The following is a 15,955-nucleotide window of genomic DNA, read 5'->3' as shown; positions in this document are numbered from 1 at the left end:
AGCCTCATGGCTGCCCGCATCCCTCTTCTCCTGCAAAGGCACAGGAGCATCACCATACCACAACAGCTCTCCTGCCTACAGCTGCGTCTGTCAGCAGAAGGACTAAACTCCCTGCACACAGAAGGAAACCTCGCTCTTTCCTTAACAGCACAGATGACTGTTGGCCAGGTGTGCCTGTCTTTCCGCTACAGCCAGCCTGCCCTCCCAGGGCATTCCACAGGCGGTGCTGCCCAGAGCAAGAGCACAGACACTGCTGCTCCTGCCCGGTGTGGAATTCTCAACAGGAAAGGCACTACCTGCAGGAATTCACTGATCACATCCAAGGGCTCAGGCGCAGCAACTATTTTAAAGAGCACAGTACCTAGGGGAAACAACTAAAAACATGGAAAGATTTGTTACACTGTTGTCAAGGCAGGTGTAAGAGACAGACTGCCAGGGGGTCTTGCCTGTAGTTATGAAACAGGTTTTAAAGTCCTCTACATCTTGAAGACAGTCATAGGTATTCTAATATACCGAGCTTTAACTGAAATTTGTATCATGAAACTACATTATCGATATATAAATAATTGCCCTATGCCCAAATTCGAGCACAAATTAAAAGCAAGGGACTAAATATCCTTTGGTAAGATTGCTGTAAGGCACCCTGCCTTTTTAAGGTAATCCATCTTCCTCTCTGGATGGAAACTGAGAGCCAAGCCCCACATGCCATTTCTGTTCAAAGTTACTTTTGTCTCCTCTTAAGTTGACTACCACTACACAAAATGCAATGAAATGTAAAACAGATGTTGTCTATTACACTGACATCATTAGCAAAGTTCTGATAAAATGCCATATATAAAAACCACACTGCTTTCACAATTATTCTGCACAGACTCTTGTGCTGATGTATAAAAATTTCACTGTGTTAAAATACAGACTGTAAAAGGATCCAAAGCAATTACGTGAGTAATAAAAGTCTTCAATACTCCTGAACAAAAAGGGGAGTTGAGAGAGAGAGAGTGTGCAAAATGACCAAGAAGTAGTTAAGTAGGTTTGCATTCTGGAGTGCTGAAGCGCACTGGGGCATGCACTCATCTGAACACGCACGCCCACTTCATGGGGCTTAATGTAACCAATTGTTTGCATTCCTTATAGTAAGCACCAGCTCTACAAGTGTAGCTCCTCAATTCACATGAAGGTCAAGACGTGTTGAGGGTATTCACACTCCTGTGGGACAGGCTCTTGGTTTTATAAAGCACTGGAGTCCAGGATAATCTCTGGGACAGGACGCATCAAGCTACAAGTGGAAAGCCATAGCATAATCTTCATACTGTACAAATATGCCACAGAAATCACAGTATGACAACTATATACCTTTCAAAAGCCCAAGGAAAAAAATGGTAACATTCTGAAATGAAGCCATAGAAAAAATTACTCCCAGGCTCCTGTATGCCTGTATGTGGGTGGAAGAGAGTTAAAGAAAGGGGAGCAAAAAGCCTATATATTTGAATAGACAAAATGTCTCCACTAGAGAAACAAAGCCATAGTGATTTATCTTATTTTCCAACTTGAAAAGAGGCCCAAGGCACTCATAAAAACTCCATCTGATTCAGCACAAACCCACATGAACTGAGAAAATTAACTGTGCCTTCCCAGGGAAGGAAGCTGAAGAATTCAAGCATGTAAATAGTGTACCGCAGCGACCGGTCAAGCCTTTCAAACAACAAACTTCTGTGTTTGCAGAACTTCAGGGCTTTGCTGAAGTTTAGCTATGCCTGATCTGTGTTGGATGAATTCTCCTTCTGCTCGCAAACTTTTGCACAAGAAGTCTCGGAGGGTATTAATTATTAAAACATATTTCAAGTTGAGAAATGACAGAGTTAAACTATCTCTCACTTTAAAGTGCTCAAAAGCTGCTTCCTTCCTGTTCCAGATTAAGAAACCATTTGAAGAAGTTCATTCTTCTAAAGACCATCTACAACAAAAAAAATTCGGTCCATCCAAGGCATTTTTTCAAATTGTTTCTTCAGTGTAATCTGCAAGCTACTAGAGAAGAGTGACTGGTTCTCCTACAAAAGTAACAGTATATTCCGTATTTAGGCAAAATAAAAATGCAAACCTGGTTTTAGGATTTTCTTTCGTAATCAATACATGCCGTAAGATTAGTATTCATACAATTAGCATTATTGATTGCAGAGTTTTCCCCCAAACTTATCAACTAAATACACTGACTAAATACACTTCAAATAAAGTAATATTTAACCTCAACTAAATCCCCACACACCTAGTGGAAGAAAAGCAGTAACTAGTTTGAACTTTTATATCAGTGTGAAATAACATGTGGCCTAAGTAACATGTGGCCTAATGCATTTTTATTATAGAATCATAGAATCATAGAATCGTAAGGGTTGGAAAGGACCTTAAGATCATCTAGTTCCAACCCCCCTGCCATGGGCAGGGACACCTTGCCCTAAACCACGTGGCTCAAGGCTCTGTCCAACCTGGCCTTGAACACCGCCAGGGATGGAGCATCCACAACCTCCCTGGGCAACCCATTCCAGTGCTTCACCACCCTCACTGTAAAGAACTTCTTCCTTATATCTAATCTAAACTTCCTCTGTTTAAGTTTGAACCCATTACCCCTTGTCCTACCACTACAGTCCCTAAGGAAGAGTCCCTCCCCAGCATCCTTGTAGACCCCCTTCAGATACTGGAAGGCTGCTATGAGGTCTCCATGCAGCCTTCTCTTCTCCAGGCTGAACAGCCCCAACTCTCTCAGCCTGTCTTCATATGGGATCTGCTCCAGCCCTCTTATCATCCTCGTGGCCCTCCTCTGGACTCGCTCCAACAGCTCCATGTCCTTTTTATGTTGAGGACACCAGAACTGTACACAGTACTCCAAGTGGGGTCTCACAAGAGCAGAGTAGAGGGGCAGGATCACCTCCTTCGACCTGCTGGTCACGCTTCTTTTGATGCAGCCCAGGATGCGGTTGGCTTTCTGGGCTGCAAGCGCACACTGCTGGCTCATGTTAAGCTTCTCATCAACCAACACCCCCAAGTCCTTTTCTGCAGGGCTGCTCTGAATCTCTTCTCTGCCCAGCCTGTAGCAGTGCCTGGGGTTGCCCCGACCCAGGTGTAGGACCTTGCACTTGCCTTGGTTAAACTTCATAAGGTTGGCATCGGCCCACCTCACAAGCGTGTCAAGGTCCCTCTGGATGGCATCCCTTCCCTCCAGCGTATCAACCGAACCACACAGCTTGGTGTCATCGGCAAACTTGCTGAGGGCGCACTCAATCCCACTGTCCATGTCGCCGACAAAGATGTTGAACAGGACCGGTCCCAACACCGATCCCTGAGGGACACCACTCGTTACAGGTTTCCAACTGGACATCGAGCCATTTACCACAACTCTTTGCGTGCGGCCATCGAGCCAGTTTTTTATCCACCGAGTGGTCCATCTATCAAATTGATGTCTCTCCAATTTAGAGACAAGGATGTCATGTGGGACAGTGTCGAATGCTTTGCACAAGTCCAGGTAGATGACATCAACTGCTCTGCCGCTGTCCATCAGTTCCGTGGCTCCATCATAGAAGGCCACCAAATTGGTCAGGCAGGATTTCCCCTTAGTGAAGCCATGTTGGCTGTCACCAACCACCTCGTTGTTTTTCATGTGCCTTAGCATGTTTTCCAGGAGAAACTGTTCCAAGATTTTGCCAGGCACAGAGGTGAGACTGACTGGTCTGTAGTTCCCCGGGTCTTCTACCTTCCCCTTCTTGAAAATGGGGGTTATATTACCCTTCTTCCAGTCATCGGGAACTTCACCTGACTGCCAGGATTTTTCGAATATGCTCAGGTTTGGACTGATTTAACTCCTAGCAGCAGTTGAGCACAGGGCACTTGGTGGGGGTCGGGCGGGAGGTGGACTTGGATCAACCACGAAGAGATGAGACTTCAAACAAACATCTTGGAAGAACATGAATCAGTATAGTTTATGGATAAGATGACATGTGAAACACCAACAGCTACCTGTCAAGGACCATTGTTTTTATTTGCAGAAAATACTATCATTTCAAGCATGCCCTCAGCTAAAGGGATATCCAGGCTGCAACAGTATTAGTAGCAAATGCATAAAACAGGATCTAGGGGCACATGTTCACGTCCAGTCCATCCAGTATACAATGCACCTCCCTCTGGAGCACAGTCATTGTCACTGCAGCATCTGTGCATCACCGCAGGGAGCAAATGAAGTATTCACATGCTTGCTGAAAACCACTAACAGTGTTTTAACCCATGAGCATCTGCTCATATGAAATGAGATACCTGGAACTAGGAGCCACCCCTGATCAAACCCAACCTTTCCTGGGGATTAGCTATCAATTTGTAATGACAAGTGGGACTTGATTTCCGCTCAAGGCAAGTGATGAACTGTTTGTCCTCTGATGACACAACCGGTAGGAAACTTCATTGTGCTGCAGGGCCCTGGGCGCAGGAAGCTGTCTGACTGAGGGCTAGCAGGGATCTTTCTGAGAGAAGGCTTCTCCATAGGAAAATATTGCTTTGCTGAAATTTAAAATACTCCATGGGAATGTGTTGATTTGGACACCATTTGTGCTGGAAAACAGGCCGACGGAAAGGCTGGCTGGCCAGCCAGCAAGGGTTTGTGGCAGCCGGCCAGCCCAACCAGGAGCTCCCAGGGCATACAGAACCAGTAACGTGTGAGCTCCCCCAATTACTTATTTCCATCAAAATGTATGCCACGCATTTACAAAGATCTTTAAAAGGTGCATGGGTTTCAAGAGACTTAAAAAAAGGAAATAAAAATCCTTTGTCTTCTGGAATCCACGTTAGAGCAAGGAGACTGCAGTTCTTAAAGCCAAGCGCTAAAAAAAAAAAAGACAGAGTAGGAATTCTCTCTCACAGTTACAGTATTTCACAACTATGCCAAAAACTCTCATAGGCCTCTCTGTCGGAGAGGCCTGATTAATAGATTTAAAAAACCCAAACAACTAAAAATTCAAAACAAATTCAATTGTGTGGGACTACATGCCACAATTGAGAGATGATGAAAACACAGAAGGCAGGCAATAAATATAGGCCAATGACTGTGTTACCAAGTATGTCCAGAGAGTGATGGCAAAGCAGGAGGACACAGAAAAAGGGGGGGAGAACGACACGAAGACCCCGCTTACCCCCTAACCTCCCTCTGAAACTGAGAGCTATTAGTCCAAAGAAGGAAGGCTCAGCAGGGAGGCAGGGAAGGTGTTCGACACACACCTAGGCCCACCAAGGCTAAGTGACTTGGGCTCAGCTGCTGGGGCACAGCTGGTGCCAAAGCACGCTGTGACTCTCAGGAAAGCTTGGAGTACAGGGCAGGACACTTTAGTAAGGGGTAGAAAGACAACTGGTGCCAGCTGTAAGCTAACAAGCTGTTGCACACAATATACCCAACACAGAGCCTGCAGTAAGCAAACAGCTGCCAGACCACAGGTTGCAGTGATACAGAGGATCCCCTCTCTAGGCCTTACCACTGGCAAAAATTATGTGCACAAACAAAGATTATTGACTGAAGCGCCTCTACATCCAGCTCAGCATCCATGGATTTTGCAAAAAGTTGTGGTAGGAAGAAATACAACTCTCCCCCTTCCGACAAGTGCAATAAGTTCCCAGTTATGCGCAATAAGTAGATGGGAGAGCACCCAATTCACTGTGAGCACCACCCTGGCATCAACAGCAGTTACCAGGACAGCAATATAGCTGAAAATTCCCAAGAGCGGAAGCTGCAGCTGCCAGATGAAGGGAACGAAGGCATCGCTGTGCCCGCACTGTAAGCACTCCGTTACCAACCATCCACACCTGACAAATAGTGAACTGACAGAAATGTCAAGGACACCAAACCTAGAAAGAACAAATGATTTTGCCCAAGAATGGAGCGTCTTGGCAGGTACAGAAACACCTCCAAAAGTTTCTGAAAAGCAACTAAATTACAATAATTCTTATGTTCAACTTGCTGAGACAACAATAGCTGTAGATGCCTTTATCTGGCTGAAGCCCATGAAAGCCTCTATCTAGTGGCAGCAGGGAATGATACTCTTGACAAGTACTTCGAGCTCCTGATGCAAGCTGGACTCAGACTGCTACTGCAAGGTATATAAATGGATGTCCAACTCAGCTGGAAGAGCATAATTTTCAGCATTCCTTGCTAAGTTATTTTAGGATTGGGTGGTAACTGAGAAAAAAAAAAAGCTGAAGAAGTATACTTCTGTGGGAATGCAGCATCCCTTGATGCTGGAAGATGAATAGGACTTCCTTATGGCAGCTACCCTGCGTAAAAAGCATGAGAAATATTCATGACTACAGCAACGAGCATCCTCCTTGCCTCCCACACTGCACAAACATGATCTGTTGAGCGGCTGTTGGATGGCATGGGAGGAGACCACTCAGTGCAAACCACACTGCCACGAGCTTGCAGAGTGAACATGGCACAGACAGCATCTCATTCTATTCGAACGCTCCTCTAACGCTTGTCAGCTCTCCACTGCCTGCACCAGAGAGCTCAGATCCTTCTACTGCCCTATCAGTTCCGTTTTCTACACTCAACTTTAATGCCATTACTGGATGGGGGCTAACAAGAGCACTGCACTGCGAAGGGGATTACTGGTCTACACTGGGTACATAACCATAGCTGTATTAAAGAATTTATCACCTCCATTATAATTTTGAGCAGTACAGAAGCATTCAGATAGCACCACACCTCTAACACATGCATTTTGTTAACAAGAAAATGTATAATCCCTGCCAGCAGCTTGCTGGCAGTTAATATCACAATTAGCAATCACCTAGCAACAGGCAAGCAAGCTTCCTCTGCAATCAAAGGGAAAAAATCTCCACTAACCTGGGCTAATGACAATACATTAAAAAATATCTGGAAGGTGCATGTTAAGGTATTCCCTGATTTTAATGAAAACTGATTACTTCAGAGATTTTAAATATATAAACCCATTACCCCATCTTCTCAAATTTTCCATAACTGACAAAACATTATTCTTAAAGAGATTTATGAATTCATAATACTAATTTTTAATTTATGAAGGCTGATCTAATATTCTGGTAATGCTTCTCTTTCCTCTGCAATTCCCTCTTTTATTGTCTCTCAGTATCTCCCACTTACTGCAACATGTGGGATTGAGACTTTAAGCTCCTAGATGGAGTCTTTCCTGGTTTCTCTAGGGTGCCTAACACATTTTCGAGTGAACAATAAAATTTTCATCTCTTGTGCACTATAAATGAGTTTTCTATATGACACGGCTGCCAGAGGGATTACATCTAAATTTTTATTAAAGACAAAAGAAAAGTTGCTCAGGAAAGCTATTCATGAGCAAAATGTCTGAATATAAAACTTAATGTTACTTTTTGAAGGATGAAGTGGAAAGTTGGCCAAATCTTTATGTTCTCCAGCTAGCCAAAGCTACTCTCCTGCCACTGTCACCACTTAAAATAAGTAATTAAGCAAGAAAACAGCGAGCGGGAGAGAACGGGGGGGGGGAAGTATTAAAAATGCTGCTCAAATTTCTAGAATTTGGGATTAAAGGAGTAATTCTTAATCCCAGGAAAAACATGGTCATGTGTCTTGGGGCCCACCAATGACTCTGCTGTGGTGCTCAAAAGACCCCTCTCACTGCTGACGTGATGTATGAAGCTTTCCTGTCCCCTTAGCGAGACACTTCAGCCAGACTTTTGGTCTTTGCCAAGAGCTGCATATGTATTTATCGACAATAATGGAGGATTTGTTCTTTAAACAAATAAAAACATCATAAGAGAGTTGTTGTTTTAAGAGAGATGGCTATTTGAAGGAGGCCAGCCATAGTGCAAAAAGCAGATTTCTTACTAATCTGTGTTTAAATATTACAATTATTCACACAATTATTGTAAACACATTATAATTCTAGGCTGAATACTGAAACAGGAAAAAGTCCAGATATATTTGAAAATTCACGGTGAGACAACTGTCCCGTGTTACTTCTAATTAAAAAAAGAGTTGTCTCCATTGGGAATTGGGAGATGCTGGCTATCGGCCTCCGGTTCCAATTTCGTCTCTACAACTGAATCACACAGTGACTCCAGGCAAGCCACTTCATCCTTTGTGTCTCAGTTTTATTTTTCTTCTTTTGTGTTAAAACCAGAAATAAGTTCTTACTGACACAGTCTACATATCTCTGGGAGGAATAAAAAACTGCTAAGCGACAACACAATAGGTGAGGGAATAGCCTTTTCAAGTGCATGTAGTTAAAGAAGGAACAACAGCGCTCCCTTCTAGAGCATGGGTTGTTACTTGTTCCTGCTTTCCTTATCCTGAAGTAAGGAAAAACACTGCGGGTTACTCCACATGCTGTAGTGCATCTGTGTTTCTCCTTATTTCACAACTGCTATTAAATGGTTCCTAGACTATCTACCACTGGATGAAAAACTGGTGGCCATCAGGCTGGGAAACTTCAGAGTTACCTAAACTTGCTCATGTGCTACAGAGCATGCCTGTGCCAGCTCATGCAGGCACTGCAGGCCAGCTCCCTGAAGACGAGATGAATAGAAGATCCTATTTACAGCCACTGGCCTCTGAGACTACAGAGGACTGTGGTCTCTTTTGGGCCATAGCAGCATCAAATGCTGACCTGGCCAATGGGGAGAAGTTTGATTCTCTTCTATTCCACAAAATCAGGAATGGAGCACTCCAGTTTTCTGATGATAGCCTTCACCTGCCGCAAAACAAGAGATAGGGAAGAAGAAGTTCCTTCCTATTTTTGTTTTACTTGATTAGAATTGCACTGGAAGGGAAAAAGTCTTTAATTTCAGATTCCAGAAAATAAATGAGTCCTAGCAATTGCCTGTATCTAGGCTCACCTTCATTTCCAACTTGATATAAATCAAGTCTGCTCTGACAGTTAATGCTACAGCACAGACAAGGCTCTAGAGAACTTCCACACCGACCACCTGAGCAACTGAACCACAGCGAAGCTGCAGAGCTGCCACCCAGGCATAATAATGTAAAGCTTTACTCAAAGAACCATTTCTCCCAAATTGAAACTGATTAAATTTTGAAAAAGCCCAAGGTCATCCAATTGACTTCTGTTATTCTAGTCCTGAATTCTCCGTTTATTATTTCTGCAGAACTTCAAACAGCTTTGCTGGTAAGACCTACCTGGATTTCATACATACTTTCTACATCAGGCTCCCACTCACATTTCTAACCATGGCTTAACCATGGCCTGTCAGTCAATTGGGCTTGAGATTAATGATACGCACATCTCTGCTAGAACAGCTCGTCACTCATTAGTGAGAATATGCCACTTGTTAATTTAAATATACCACTGTACCTTGAACATGTTGGGGCTGGAGAAGAGAAGGCTGCGTGGAGACCTCATAGCAGCCTTCCAGTATCTGAAGGGGGCCTACAAGGATGCTGGAGAGGGACTCTTCATCAGGGACTCTAGCGACAGGACGAGGGGTAATGGGTTTAAACTAAACCAGGGGAAGTTCAGGTTAGATATAAGGAAGAAGTTCTTTACTGTGAGGGTGGTGAGGCATTGGAACAGGTTGCCCAAAGAAGTGGTAAATGCTCCATCCCTGGCAGTGATCAAGGCCAGATTGGACAGGGCCTTGGCTGACATGGTTTAGCGCGACGTGTCCCTGCCCATGGCAGGAGGGTTGGAACTAGATGATCTTAAGGTCCTTTCCAACCCTAACTATTCTATGATTCTAAGTTATAAACATGTGCATGCACAAAAGGGCAAATCTGATCTCCAAAGAAACAGAAACAGATGGGAAAAAGGAAGGGAGGCCTTTAAGTGTGTGTGTCCCTCCACATGCTTCATGCTGCCTGCTGAAATTCTTGTTTATCCGGTATGGTGCGATTCCTCATTTCACTGATTTAAGTACTAAGGAAACTCAAAACTAAGCACGACCCGCAGGCTGCTGCCAGTATGAACTCCCTCTCCACCACTTACTCAAAGCCAAGGTGCTTACCAGCTGAAATTTTCCATACTTGGTCTTTCTCATTAATCTTGAATGAATGTGGTTCAGATGATTCAGAACTAATCTGGCTTCTGGAATTACAGCAGCAGAGGACAATCGAATGTTTAACCTCTCCCCTGGAACATTTAACCTCTCCCAGATGCTGAGGGTGTTTTTCCCTGGGAAGCTTAATGTGCTTATAGGCTCTGCAGCAGTGCTGCAGAGCAGTGTGCAGAGATTTGCAATCACAGTCATACACCAAAGTGTTTGATGCATATGTCAGAGAGTCACGTAAAAGCAGAACACGACAATAAATAATAACAATAATAATAAAACAGAAGTCAAGTACTCACATATCTGGAAAGCCCCAATTACATTCTTTTAATCTCAATTCTACCTCTTCATGCATATCTACTACATGAGTCCTGCATTCAATGATCACTCTCTTGTGCCCCAGAAGACCAGTGCCTGAGGACCATACTGCACAGCGCACAAGGTGCTCACAAGACGAATGACAGGCAGTTTGTGGGTGTTCTATCACCAACAGGAAAGTTCAGTGCATAAGTATCAAGTTATCCTCAGAGATACATTTTTAGAAATAACCTGCTAAGGCATAAAAAAATTTACTATCAAAATTTGTCAGTTTTCACTCATTCACATTTCTGTGATTACTCAGTTTGAAGCACTCAGAGCTGTATTTTAGGAATGGGGGAGGTACAGACCAACACACACATGAAACTACAGCATCTAACACTGGGCTGTTTCACCTCACAGTCTGGGTCTGAAGATGTAACAAAAGAGGTAAGAGAATGTAGGTTTTTTTGCATTCAGATCGATTGTAGAGATATCATCTAGATCAATCCTCCTACCCGCATAGGTATAGAAATACCATTTCCATTCCCATAAAGGAAAACATACATGCAGAGGTAACAACCTCCAAGAGTCAGTAAATGGTGGCAGACCAAGACCAACCCCTGGATGTCCCACCTCTCAGCTCCACGCTCCTGATGACAGCCCACACCTCATCACTGACTCACATTAGCTGCACTTACAATCACCATACAGTGCTTCTCCTAAACAGATCCCAAATGCCTCAGGTTGGCTGCGGAGAAAATGAAAAGCAAAATTATAATATGGTTCCCACTGTACAGTAAATTCAAAGTGAATGGCACGAGTTTGACTGAATTCTACCTTATCAGCTCCATCCAGTCAGGAGAAGATGGGAATTTTCCATTTATTCCGGAAAAGTCTTCAACTCAACAAAGCCTCAAATTCAAGGGGTGGAGCAGATGAGACTCACAGATATTTACGCTGCAGAAGTCTCTTCCCTTTTTACAGCCAAAATGAAGAAGCCCCACTGAACTGTGGCTGGGAACTGTGTGTGATCTGTACTTGTCTGGGCTCCAGAAGAAGAGCAACCCCTAGTTACTTTTACAGTAGCAGTAACAACAGCACCCAAGCCCCAGTATATTCTACTTAACGTTTTCAAAGCAGAGCTATGAAATAATGAATTTCACACGTTCTGCAAATCTAACTGTAAACAAATACTCAGAGGACTTCATTGTGACTCATTTTTAAATTATCTTTAGCCACTTCCATCTTAGCAGAAAAATAAACCTCCTACCTGCAACGGGAAATAAAATTTAGCGTGCATCTTTAGCCTTAATCCTTGCCTCTCTGAACAGCTGTTCAGCCTGTTGAGAATACTAATATTCTACTTAATAATATTCTGATAATTCTCTTAAGTTACAGTAATACCTGCATGAATGAAGGAGCTCAGGAAGGAAAAGAAAAGCTGACCTTCACATAATTTATAGCTAGAAGTCACCCTGCTCCCTTTAAGCCAGAGATTCCTTATATGACTGATTGAGGTTTTATCTCTACCAAGGAGACTACTTTTCCAGAAACTGTCTTACAGCACTGTTATTTCATCAGATATCTGCTTCCCTGGTCTAAGTTTCCCTGTTTCCCTCTATTTGCTGCTTCTCCTCAGCTGTTTGTGCAGAAATTGGATGCGACTCAGTAAGACAGGGCTTAAACACTCTGCTTTTCACTTTGGGATTCACAGCAGAAAGCACAGGTGTAGAAATAAAGGCTGTACAAAGAAAGGTGAAGGTGGGCAGGCAATTGCTTTTGCAACGAGATACTGGTTTCTGTATCTCTGCTTTATCTGCTTTAACTTCATGGGGGGAAGGTTGTAAAAAATTGTTATGAATGTGAAAAGTCACAAAAAGTTGCAAATATCTACGTTTACTGTTTCTGCATGGTACATTTGAACAGCAGTTTGGTAACAACCTTGTGTCAAACCACAGAAGCCTAGTGAGAGTGTCCAGGCCATTTACTCTCTCTTGGTAAAAGTCAAGAAAGTTAAAGAATAAAACCAAATAGGACAATTCAGCAGTCCTTTGTGCCCCTCACTGAACAACTCTCGTTTAACAACCAATGGGACCACAAGCTCTCTCCTTGACAAACCAAGATGTTCTGGGAGGTCCATCTGCTGGTGGACAATCCCAAAACTGGAGATCATTCACTGAGAGCACAATCTTTGCCAGCACCAAAATGAGCTGCTAAGGATGGACATGTTTATCTGTCAGATCCTGTGTAATCCACCTTCCAGTTGAATCAGTATCTGCCATGCAGTTGCAAAAACTCCTCATTAGTATTAACTAGCAAAAATACGTTCATGAGTGTATACGCACTCTCACTCTCTCTCCGTAATTAATCCCTGGAGTAAAGCCATTCCTTGGATCACCTCAAATACAGAAAATCAATGAGTGAGATTACAGGAAACAATTAATTATGGTTCACTGGTGTTTAGAAAGAGACACTGACACCCTGACATCCCCAGATAGCGTATCAGCCCTCTAAGACAGTGAATCACAGAAAGTACCAAACTACACTTTTCAAATATGAGATGACCTCAAAGCTTGCTCATTCTAGTGCAATGATACTAATCAGTCATAAAATGAACAGGACATTACCTTTTAAAGAGGAAATTAATTTATAGTGTACCTGTTTACTACAACCAGTTAAGCAGAAATATTTTCTTCACATCTTAATGTAACTTCTGACAAACCAAGGAGGAGGGAGGAATGGAACAAACACCTTTGCCAAAGCACTCCAGTTAATTCTCGTGTTGGTGGTTTCACTGATAGTCAAGTCGCTCTTTTCAATGACATGTACAGCGCATCCCTGAATTTTCCAGCCAACATACAAAGGACTAAAAGTAAACACTCATACATTGGAAAGCAGCAAGCTCAGCTATTTGCAGCTCTGAACCATCCAGACAGCTGCCTCTGCTAGGTGCAGCAAATACCACCCAGGCTTCTCAGTTCAACTGGAACATGCTCAACCAACAGCTTCTTTTTAGAAAACCCTGCACCTGAATTCATGCACCTGCATGAAACCATGCATAGAGAAACATGACTTGGAGTAAAGCAGGACTTGGACGCCATCAGCAGAAACTGTCATCATCTCATTGCACTCTACCCTTTTCAAGCAGTTCTCCTGTCCTACTTGCCAAGTGCACTTGCCATTCTGCTGTCATTGCCAAACCCTCTCCCACATTAGCTCCTCTGCTGAATCCCTTTTGGGTTTTGTTATTGTCTTTATTCTATTTCAGAAAGTTTATGACCGTCTTATGAATCCTTTACATCTCAGCATGGGACAACTTCACAACTAAAGCCTTAGTAAAGTCATTTACAAAAGTCCTATAGCAGGATGAGAGCTTGTGTTTTTTCACCAATTTGTGTGGAAACTGGTGACAGTTCGTCTCTTGGTCTCTCCCTGTTTTCTTGGAGGGACTCTAGAACAGGTTGTGAAGGCTAAAAAGCAGCAAGTCAGATTCACTAGATTATATTAGAGCAGTGTAATGGAGTAAAAACCAAAACAGACAAAAATTTAGCATTTAAGAGGTGCTTTGGATGGGCATTAAAACACTTGTTTATAAACAAGTCCAAAGAGAACAATGCAACTCCAAGAACAGTATGAAGAATGTCCCACTTTAATATTTTTGTATAGAGAAAAAGGGTCCCCTCTATCAAAAGAGGCTTTTCTCAAACAGTATATTCCCCATGTAACCCAGTCTTGCCCAGTACTCAGGCTACACCAGCCTGAGTAGCAAGATGATGCCTGCTAACCTCTCAGTGCCACACCTGAAGACAGCTTTAAGCATTTGCCTATGAAAGCAGGTTTAACAAGGGCTCGTGTGAAACGCAGCAGTAAGGGAAATCCAAGAGCATGGCAGAACTCACTCCTCCCTCATGCTGAGTAACTCCCCTAAGCTTGTGCACATAGCGAACTGAAAGCTAGGCCTTCGAGCATGCCCACATAGGTGTTTCACACTGAGAAGTTCCACTGAAAAAGAAACACCAGCTGGTAATAGATGCATTCATGATCCCTCCACACCTTTTGAGTCTAAGCCACCCCAAGAGAAACCATTCCCTCTTCAGAAGGGCAGAAAGAGAGTCACCATTTCCTGCAGTCTTGCATGAATATACTAAAACAAAACATTTCCTATTAAAGCCACAACGTTTGTAATTCTCTTCAGTAGTTCTCCTTTCGTAATTCCCCTTCTGGAGGCAGAGGGAGTGGGAAGACCTCTCTTTCTGCTGTCTCCAAGCAAGCTCCAGTCTTCAGCCCCAGACATGCTTACTGTTTACATGAGTGTATATCATGGTCTCTTCAGTAGGGCAGCAAGGCTTAGTGCCCGCTTCCGTCCAGGAGGAAGAGAACATCGTACACCACTGTGGCACTGATAGGAGACAGTGCTTTTAACTGAAGCAGGAACTGCCTGATTTGCATCTCTGAGCAGGCTAACAAACAAAAACTAGCACTGAAGCTCATCTGTAGGATAGGTGGTGAAAGGGTGACTCCAGTGCCAGTCTCATAGTAACCACCAGGAAAAAAGTTCCCCAAAGTAAGAAAGGAGTTCAATCTGCTTCCTTTCCTTGGCTCTCCTTTTAAAGAATACAAATAAGTTTCCTGAAAAACAACAGGCCTTCTGATGAGGCAGTAGCTTTCCTCTCTGTTTTTGTTTGTTTGTTGAAAACACTTTGATTTTGCAGGAAGCAACTAACAAATGCAACCAGGGATCAACTTAGTTAAAAACCTTAAAAAGCAACAGGACACACATCTCCTACTTCAGCCACTGAACTACATTGTCTCACTGGCTTGAGTAAAACTGCTGAATTATTTCCCTAACAAAAGAAAGGCGCTTTTAGGTCCTATAATCTCATTTCAAATCCTTTTACCCACTCCCTACTCTTTTTGGCCTTGAAATTGCAATTCTCTTTCAGGACTAATCTCAGGACTAATTGGTGCCAGCACTCCACTTTCTTCCCCCTCCCTCTTGCATTGTTCAGGTGCTGAAAGGGATGGCGGGCCAGGGTTCAGTGCCCCTATAATGAGTCTGTTCCTACAGAGTAACTGTTAATAATTAGCAGGAAGCATTTTGTCTTTAAATTGCACAGCATGAGCAGCAGGATTTCGCAGAGCCAAAGATCTGCTTCACTGTTGCTCGAGGAGCTCCATGAGTTTGCTGGCGATCACGGGCTGGAGAGCTGGGGTGTGAGCTGGGCGCCGTGCCCCAGCCAAACCCTGTGAGCTGGGCACACGGGGCAGCACCAGCAGTGCCGGTGTGTCCCCAGCTTCGACGGTAGCAGGCAGGACGAGAGAACCAAAGGAGAGCCCTGCACACCTCACCTCTGGCCCTGCAGCAATGCCACCGCCAAGGACGGGACCCAGTCAGTGTGGTGAAAGGACAGCCTTTGTTTCAGAAATATTCCAGAATACAATTCCCTGAAGAATAATGACCAAAGAGGAGATTTAAGAAAGCCTACTACTTTTCAGCTAATGACTGTATTTGCAGGTAGTGCCAAAAAGGAACAATGACTTCTCTTACTGAGGGACTATCAGTGTTGACCATTTCCCAGCCAGACTTGGAAGCAAAATCAGCTTTTCTGCAATTGGA

The 15,955-nt window shown here is 43.6% G+C and overlaps 1 protein-coding gene across 11 annotated transcripts in view; it reads right to left on the bottom strand.

Moving 5' to 3' along the window:
- The window catches only part of FOXN3 (forkhead box N3), a 209,559-nt gene that overhangs the window by 76,643 nt on the left and 116,961 nt on the right, over positions 1-15,955 (bottom strand). The window lies entirely within an intron of this gene.

Source organism: Strigops habroptila, chromosome 4 (genome assembly GCF_004027225.2).
Source record: "Strigops habroptila isolate Jane chromosome 4, bStrHab1.2.pri, whole genome shotgun sequence".
NCBI classification, from domain to species: Eukaryota; Metazoa; Chordata; class Aves; order Psittaciformes; family Psittacidae; genus Strigops; species Strigops habroptila.
This window is presented reverse-complemented; position numbering and strand designations above follow the sequence as displayed.